The 9,445-nt window shown below is 27.9% G+C and overlaps 1 pseudogene; it reads right to left on the minus strand.

Moving 5' to 3' along the window:
• Positions 1 to 7,246, minus strand: part of LOC113850738 — a 29,322-nt pseudogene extending 22,076 nt beyond the window's left edge.
• Positions 7,247 to 9,445: the final 2,199 nt, after the last annotated feature.

Genomic DNA, 9,445 nt, shown 5'->3' on the forward strand with positions numbered 1-9,445 from the left:
TACAAGATCTGTTTCTCCCTCTTTTTTCTTTCTTTGGTTGCTCTCTCTATTTTGTTTTCTTGTAGACCTGTTCTTCTTCTTTTCTCTCTTTACGGTTGTCTTCCATTATGTCTCCACATATGTTATTTTCTCCTTCTAAATCACATCTCCTTTTTTCTTGTTTACACACTTCATTTCATTTATTCGCAATTTCAAATATAAGTATATGTTTGCAGGTGATAGGAGTAGTGTTTCCTATTCTATGGGTTTCTTTTTCTTGTATTAAACCTATTCTACGGGTTTCATTTGCTTGTATTACATTTAATTAAAATAAAAAGAAAGAGAAGAAAAAAAAATGTATATTAACATAGAACTAGAATATATAACTATGGCACCACAACTCTAGTTGAAGCTCTAGTTGAAGTGGCTCAAAATTCTCTTTTTGCTTAATTTACATGTGCCACATATCTAGTGCACGTGACTCTTTTGTGACAATAAAGTTGTCATTCGTATCGAAGCTAATCCTATATTTCATGGATGCACTAAATATATTGAGATTACATATATCTTGAACCAAAACTCTTGACAAACAATAATTTAATTGTTTTAGACAAGTTGAGTATTTAAAATCTTCATAGGTTAATTTGAAGAAGAGTATTAGGGGAGTCTCACATAATATGTAATTCTAATATAATTATGTATTTGCAAATTTTAATCGCAAGAGCATGTATATATTTATGGGATCCTGCGATAATTATATACAGGAGTTTATTGACCTTATAATATAAGATATATTATATGTTTCTGTTATTAAAATAGATACGTGTAGTGTAGAAAAGAACAAAATACCGTAGCTAAATTTTAGTTTGAATTGACTATTGATTAAAACAATAGATGACCCGTAGAATTGGATAAAGAGGAGGAAGTCAAAATTTAATTGTGAATGCATGGCCCATAAGATTTATATATTGCTTACCCTATTTAAAAGGAATGATATATTTTAATTAAGCAAATAAAATAAAATCTTATATGAAATATGAATTGCATTTGACAATTTATAAGTAAACTATATATAAAAAAATTAATTATTTGACATTTAAAAAAGTATTTATCAACAAATAAAAGTATCAAGTGTTAGAATGAATATTGAGTTTAATTAAAAATAGTTAATAAGAGAAGTAAGCAAAATATTAAGAAAATGTTTCATATAAAATTATTTAATTTGAAAATTTTAAATTTATTCAAATGACTTTATTATTTAATTTTTTAAATATTAATAACTTAAATGGGTAAAAAGTTTGCTCATAAGATGATAAATACATATAATTTTTTATTCAATATCTATTTTATAAAATATTCGAAGAATTTGTAAAAAGATTATTAAAAACGATATAACAAAACTCTTTTCAATTATGTTTTTAATATTCATTGAAATCCCATTGCGTTTTTTGAAATCAAAATAAGCTCCTACATGTCTCTTTTCAATTTTTTTGGGTATAATTTTCAATAGCAAGTTAGAATTGTATAAACTTGATGTTAAAACCAATTAACTTCTCAAGTTATTGGACTCCAACGGTTTAACGAAAAATAACATTTAAACATTTAGATAAAATCATTTATTTAAGAGGTTGTTGGGAGATTGAAGCACCAAGATGAGACATTTATTTTGGAAAGCATTCAGATAATTGTTTTTTCTTTAAGTAACATGCTCGGAGTTGCCAATAGCAACCTCCAACATCTTTAAAACGAGTGCACAAAAGAAGACAAAGTGCGTTATATACGAAGTCAAGATATTTTTTTTTTCTCTGTGCGTTAATAAACTTATGCATTAAATGAAAATCTAAGTGAAAACATTGAATCTTAATTAAAGATAAAAATAGGACAAGCCATTTAATAAAGACTTACCAGTTTAACTTTTTTAAAGTTTAATTTACCTTAACTTATTTAAAGAACAGACTTAATTTACTTTTTAAGAAGTTTAGTTAATTAAATAAGGTTAAGTTTGAGTTTAAGAAAAATCTCTTAAACTTGATAGAATGGTTTATTTAAGATTTATAATAATATATTAAACATTTTTTATAAAAATATAATATTATATTATATTAAATAAATTAAATTTTAAAATAAATAAAATTTTAATTTAAAACTTTAATATTTTTTATTGGAGTTTAAGAGTACCTCTATATTCTCTTGAGAGAGAGCATCACTTTAATTTTATTTTATTTTATATTACTGTTATTTGATTTGCACACAATGTTGCATGTGTTTAGTGTACATTTAGCAATTTACTTATTTAAATTAAATATGTAAATTGAAACTTAAAGTGATAAATAGAAATATATAATTTTATTAAATATTTAAAGTATTAAATTATTTTTTATAAATTATTTAGATATAAATTTTATAATTTTTATAGATACAAAATTAATAGGTCAAATCAAACTTTTTAAAAAATAATATTAAACTTAATAAAATTATAACAAATGAAAGTTAAACTAAAAATTTAAAATTATTAAATAGATTAAATTTATTTATAAAAAGTTTAGTTTAATTTAACTTATTTTCATATCTAATCTTAACGTTGAAATGCATAAAAACTAGGTGTGTAAGAGGCTCACCAGAATAATACATTAAGTAGAATAAAAAAGAAGTAAATTCTTCGATCCTTGTATCCAAACTTTGCTATTATTCAGTAAATACTAAAACAAACTTTGCTATTAAGTAAACAATATGTGTAAGTTGGGGAGTTCTTTCAAATTGAAGGAAGTTGATATACAGAGTTATGTGATTGGCTTAACTTGTCGGTCAATGCATCGATCACGTGGCCGATAGTAAGACCACGACACTCACTTATTACCTATTTTGATGAATAGGTAATAATCTTTCCTTCATACTCACTCCCAGGTAAAGTTACAATTAATCTTTGTTATACATAATTAATTTAATGTCTCTAATAATGAATTAATTTAGTAATATAGAAAATAATTTCTTATTTTGATGTTTTAAATTTGTAAAATATATTATTATTTGAAAAATGTGTTGAAATCAAATACATAATACTATAACGATATTTACCCATCCTTATTTTAAAATGAAGAGCACTAAAAACATATTTTCTAATACACTTTTTAACACACTTATAATTATTGATAAAAAATTATTAAAAATTATCAAAGTATGAAAAGATATATTAAATTAGAAATAAAAAATGTCTCATTAATTTTTAATAAATTTTAATTAGTAAATAAGTGTCTGTTACGTGTATTTCTCTTCTTAAAATTCATTAGTAAAATAATGTTATGAAAGTAAAAAAAATAAAATTGAAAACTAATCAAATGTGGTAAATAGAATCTCAATTCCAGCCCAAGTTAAAATCTAATTATCAATCAAACATGTGACACATTATGCATCAGCATATCTGGTAGACAAACGACTTTTTAACCAAAATAATATATTAAAAAAATAAAAATACTGAAATAGACCTATCTCAAAAATATTTACCAAAATACTGAAAAGTCACTATTTCTTGGTCTGCGTGACCTGAGAAGTCACTATCTATTGGTCTGCGTGACTGAGAAGTTATTATCTCTTGGTCTGTGTGACCTGAGAAGTCACTATCTATTGGTCTGCGTGACCTGATAAGTCACTCTCACTCGTAAAACGTGGTGAAGCATTGAATGACTGAGAATCCAATGTTACCATTATAAATAGACATATTCATGTTCATTTTATTCATTCAACCTTCTCAATTTGTTTCTTGTTCTTGTGAACCTTCTCCTTCTAAAAATGTCTTCAATCTATGTCATTGTTCACTCTGATGGTGCCATTAACCAATGTCCTTATGAAGGAGTCACGTTCACCTCATCATCAGCTAAATTGGTACATCTAAAGAGAGGAGTGACTCTACAAAGGCTCAAGAAAATCATCCACACAAAACTCAACCGAGACGAAAATGAAAGGGTGACAACCATACATTTTCGCTACCGAATTAGACTTGGCCCAGGAGTTAGTAACTACACATGTGTTGAGTTAAATGATGATGAAGACGTTGAGGCACTGTTCAACATCCACGATTCAAATCAACTTCAATCAGGTATAGAATTATATGTTACATTTGCTACAAACGTAACCCAGCCACCACAACTTTCGCCTTCATCTTCACCTTACCAAACTTACGAAACCATAAATCCATCTTTTCCAACATATGATATGAATTCTGACCTTCAGTCCTACACACAACTTTTAACTGGTCAATTCATGGACCTTAATGAAATACCCTCACAACCATTTGAGCAAACCCAACCCTCTCAGCCTCTTGAAGAAACTCCCATTGAAGAACATGTTGTTGTGGGTCTCCCAATCGAAGTATTTGATCCTTTTAGCGAGGACGAAGATGAAATCCTATCTCAACAGCAGGATGATGAAGAAGACTCCCTCCCAATTCCAAATATTCCACCATCACAACCATTACCATTATACAACCTACCTCCACATTTTTTAGACTTTTCCAGTCAAATACAAGAACATGACTCTGAGTTTGGCCATGTACTTGAACGTGAAATGGTAGTGTATCCACCTGGAACACTATTTGTTGGCCAGCGCTTCCTAACAAAAGAATAAGTGCAAGATGTCATAAATAGATTTCACATTGTCAATCATTGCACTTACAAGGTGAAGATGTCAAGCACAACTAGGCTTGTCGTGGAATGCGTTCACAACGACTGTTCTTAGAGATGTCGCGCAATATTGCGCACCAAAGAGCAACACTGGGAAATAATGAAGCTTGACGGGTGCCACACATGTGCTTCCCCACTCATTTCACAGAATCATAACAACTTGGGATCACGAATGATTTCTCATGGGATTCGTGAAATAATACAGACTGATCCATCCACACCCATCACAACAATCTTAGCCCACATAAAGTCCACAATGGGTTACACAATCAGCTATAGGAAGGGATGGTTAGGGAAACAACATGCCATTGAAAATATCTTCGGAAATTGGGAGGAGTCATACCATAAGTTACCTAGACAGTTGCTTACAATGCAACTGTATATTCCAGGCTTCATCTGGAAATTTAGTACACAACCAGCATACAAGGGTGGCTTGCTTGACGAGGGGAATGTGTTCTTCAAGAGGTTATTTTGGACCTTCAAGCCATGCATGGATGGTTTTGCCTTCTGCAAACCAATTGTTCAAGTGGATGGAACATTTTTGTATGGCAAATACAAAGGGACTTTATTAGTGGCAGTTGCGCAAGACGGCCGCAACAACATAATTCCCATTGTCTTTGCTGTGGTAGAAGGTGAAACTAGCGATGCATGGTTCTTTTTTTAAAAAAACTTAAGGAGGTACGTAACTCCGCAGGAGGGGTTGTGCCTCATTTCGGATCGTCACGAGGCCATAAGAAGTGCATACTCCAAAAATGAAAGTGGTTGGACAGAAAACAATTCTGTCCATGTCTATTGCATTAGACATATTGCACAAAACTTCATACGACGATTCAAAAACGCTGCACTGAAGAAAGATGTCGTCAATATGGGTAATTTTAATTTTTTACGTACTTTATATTCTCATTAATATTTTATACAATTGCTTAGCTAGTTATATTAATTTTTTTTGTAATCTTGTTTCCAGCATATGGGATGACTGAACCGAGATTCTTTTACTATTACAACATAGTAAAAGATAATAATCCTGAAGCTGCACAATGGTTGGACAACATCCCAAGGGAAAAGTGGACACTGGCATGGGACAATGGACGATGCTGGGGACACATGACAACAAACCTAGCGGAGTCAATCAATTCGGTCTTGAAGAAAACCAGAAACTTGCCAATTTGCTCCATGGTCCTGGCAACATACACCCGTTGCAATAAGTTCTTCATTGACAGAGGCAGAGAAGTAAATGCAATGATTAATGCTGGACATATGTACTCGGAGGTTGCAACTAAAGCAATTTAAGATGCACAGTCAAACGCAAACACTCATAGAGTCATCACCTTTGACAGAAGAAGCACTAGATTTTTAGTCGAAGAAATGCAACATCCGACAGAAATTCGACCCGTAGGAAGATTTACAGTACGGTTAGATGAAATGTGGTGTGATTGTGGCAAGTTTCAAAAAGTTCACATCCCATGCTCGCATGTACTTGCTTCATGCTTATACACACACTACAACTTTGACATATACATATCTCCCGTGTATACCTTACAACAAGTTTCTAAGGTATACGAAGGTCAGTTTGGAGAACTCAGACATGAAGACTATTGGCCAACTTACACGGGCCCAACTTTGTGTCCAAATACAGAACTGAAAAGAACTTCAAAAGATCGACCCAAGTCTAGTAGGATAAGGATAGAGATGGACATTAGAGAACAACAAAGTCGACAAAAAAATTGTTCTTATTGTCACACCCCTGGTCACACAAGGAAGACATGTCCAAACATTACTCAAGCTTCTACTTCCCCGTCATTGATTTATGTTGTTGTTATTACTTTAAAATTTTCTTCATGTAATTTTTAATTTTATGAATGTCATTGCAACTTATAAATTTTAGTATTAGTAATTTATATTAAATATATTATTATTATATATATATATATCTACATAATATTATTTAATAATGTTTATTAATATTAATAAAATATTTTTTAAATAAATAATTATGTATAAATTTTAATAAAGATTAATATCTAAAATTAAATAAATAATCTTATTATTATTTAATACTTTTATTTATTTTATAAAAATATAAAATTAAATAAATTATTATTGTAATTTTTATCAAATACAAATTTAAAATTAATTCAATTATTATTATAATTTTTATTTTTTTAATATTATTTTTGTAAAAATCTCACCAAATTCTATACATAATTTGCATTTTTATTTTTATATATAATAAAAAAATATTATCTAATATTTATGTTTATATAATAATTATATATTGTCAAATTTAATAATAAAAATAGTTTTAAATAATAAAATAAAATTTATTATTTGAATTATATTTTTATTTTTATATTGTGTGAAAATAAATATTTATATTATGTTAATTTGTGTGATAAATACATTTCCTCAATTTTGTAAATTACTTTTAATATGCTGCGAGTTCACTTCTGAGAGCGGTTCAAAACGAACTGTTCTCCAAATTTGACTACCGAGAGCGGTTAAAGTAAACCGCTCTCCAAAGTTGACTTGTGAGAGCGGTTGGTTTTGAACCGCTCCTCAAATCCTCCAGCTAAACTCATTCCAACCTTCATGCGTGTACGAATCCATGTTTATATAATTTATATATTGTCAAATTTAATAATAAAAAGATTGTTTTAAAAAGAATAAAATAAAATTTATTATTTGAATTATATTTTTATTTTTATATTATATGAAAATAAATATTTATATTATGTTAATTTGTGTGAAATAATAATTATATATTTATATTATGTGAAATAATAAAGAATATTTGGCATATATTTATTTGAATATGTAAATGATAAAATATTTTTGAATTATTATTTTATTAAATTAAAAAATATGTATATAAGATAAATTAAAATAATAAAGAATATGATGTAGAAATTTAAAAGTATATTTAAAAGAAGAAGAAAAAGCTAACTTAACTGGACGTTATATTAATAAATGTCATAATTTTACTTCCCACACTCCAGCCCCTTCAAACACTTTCACATATTAATATTAAAATTTCTCATGTTGCATTTTAAATGAAATACTTATTCAAAATAATATTATCATATTAATATTCATAATTCATATTAAAATGACTTTGGAGAGTGAGTTTTTTTCAACCGCTCTTAGAGGTCGACTTTGGAGAGCGGTTCGTATTTAACCGCTCTTAGAAGTCGACTTTGGAGAGCGGATTTTTTTCAACCGCTCTCAGAAGTCGACTTTGGAGAGCGGTTCGTATTTAACCGCTCTTAGAAGTCGACTTTGGAGTGCGGGTTTTTTTAACTGCTCTCAGAAGTCGACTTTGGAGAGCGGTTCGTATTTAACTGCTCTTAGAAGTCGACTTTGGAGAGCGGGTTTTTTTCAACCGCTCTCAGAAGTGAACTCGCAGCATATTAAAAGTAATTTACAAAATGAGGGGATGCATTTGTCACACAAATTAACATAATATAAATATTTATTTTCACATAATATAAAAATAAAAATAGAATTCAAATAATATATTTTATTTTATTATTTAAAACTATTTATATTATTAAATTTGACAATATATAATTATATAAACATAAATATTAGATAATATTTTTTTATTATATACAAAAACAAAAATGCAAATTATGTATGGAATTCGGTTGCCCCAAAACTGAATTCTATTTGGTAATTTACTGTACGGACACAAATTCGAAGACCAGAATTAGATTTTTAGGAAGACGAATTATGTACGTAAACAGTAAATTGGTCTACTTTGGTAAATATTTTTTGGACAGGTCTATTTCAGTATTTTTATTTTTTTATATATTATTTTAGTTAAAAATTCGTAGACAATATACATGTGTATATATATATAGTAACGTAATCTATTAAATAAATATTTTAATAATATACATACTGCATGTATCAATTGATTGAGCCACGTGTTAAGATGACCAAAATATTATTCTAATTTAGTCTTATCCCAAATGTTTGATTCAGTCTAACACGACCCAGAAGTTGTGGATACAATTTTCCTCAATAATTGTTTGAAAAATAATTTATTTAGAAAAAGAGTAAGAATGAAAAACTTTTATTTTAAATATGATTTTTTTTGAATAATTAAATAAACTAATAGGTTAAAATATAAAATCTAATTACTTATTTATTTTATAAATACATTAAAGAAAAATATTAATCAAGCCTTTTAAACTAATTTTAAATAATCAAATGTGATAATTTTTATTAAAAAGAATTATTCTCCTTTTTCCCCTCTAAAACTCTACTTTCACATATATCTTATGAGATACACATAGTACATTCTATATAGTTCTTGGGAGTTTTGTGGGATATTTATTAAGGAGTCATTTGGTCTGAGAAAAGTATTATTATTATTATTACTTTTAATTTTAAAATGTTACCTTTTTTTAAAAAAAAAATTTACAAAGATATTTTATAAATAAATAGTGAAAATAATTTTTATATAAATATTTAAAAATAAAAATATAATAAAAAAGAGCAACAATTTTTATAATCAAAAGAAAAATATAAAATATTTTCTGAAACGAAACAACTCTTAAATAAGTCACGAATTTAATTGAGGTTAATGAATCTCTCTGCAAAAAAATTGAAAATAATATAAGTTTTCTACGTACAAATGAAGAATTAGTAAACCTTCTGTTGCTTGCAAAAATAAAAGAGAATATATTTTATGGGATCAGTAAAACTACCTTAAGAAGCAAACTGAGAAAGCCATGATACTATGTGCCCCGATACAAGTCGATATAATAATACGAGTAATGATATTC

This window comes from Abrus precatorius, unplaced genomic scaffold (genome assembly GCF_003935025.1).
Source record: "Abrus precatorius isolate BTA unplaced genomic scaffold, Abrus_2018 Scaffold9, whole genome shotgun sequence".
In the NCBI taxonomy this organism is placed as follows: Eukaryota; Viridiplantae; Streptophyta; class Magnoliopsida; order Fabales; family Fabaceae; genus Abrus; species Abrus precatorius.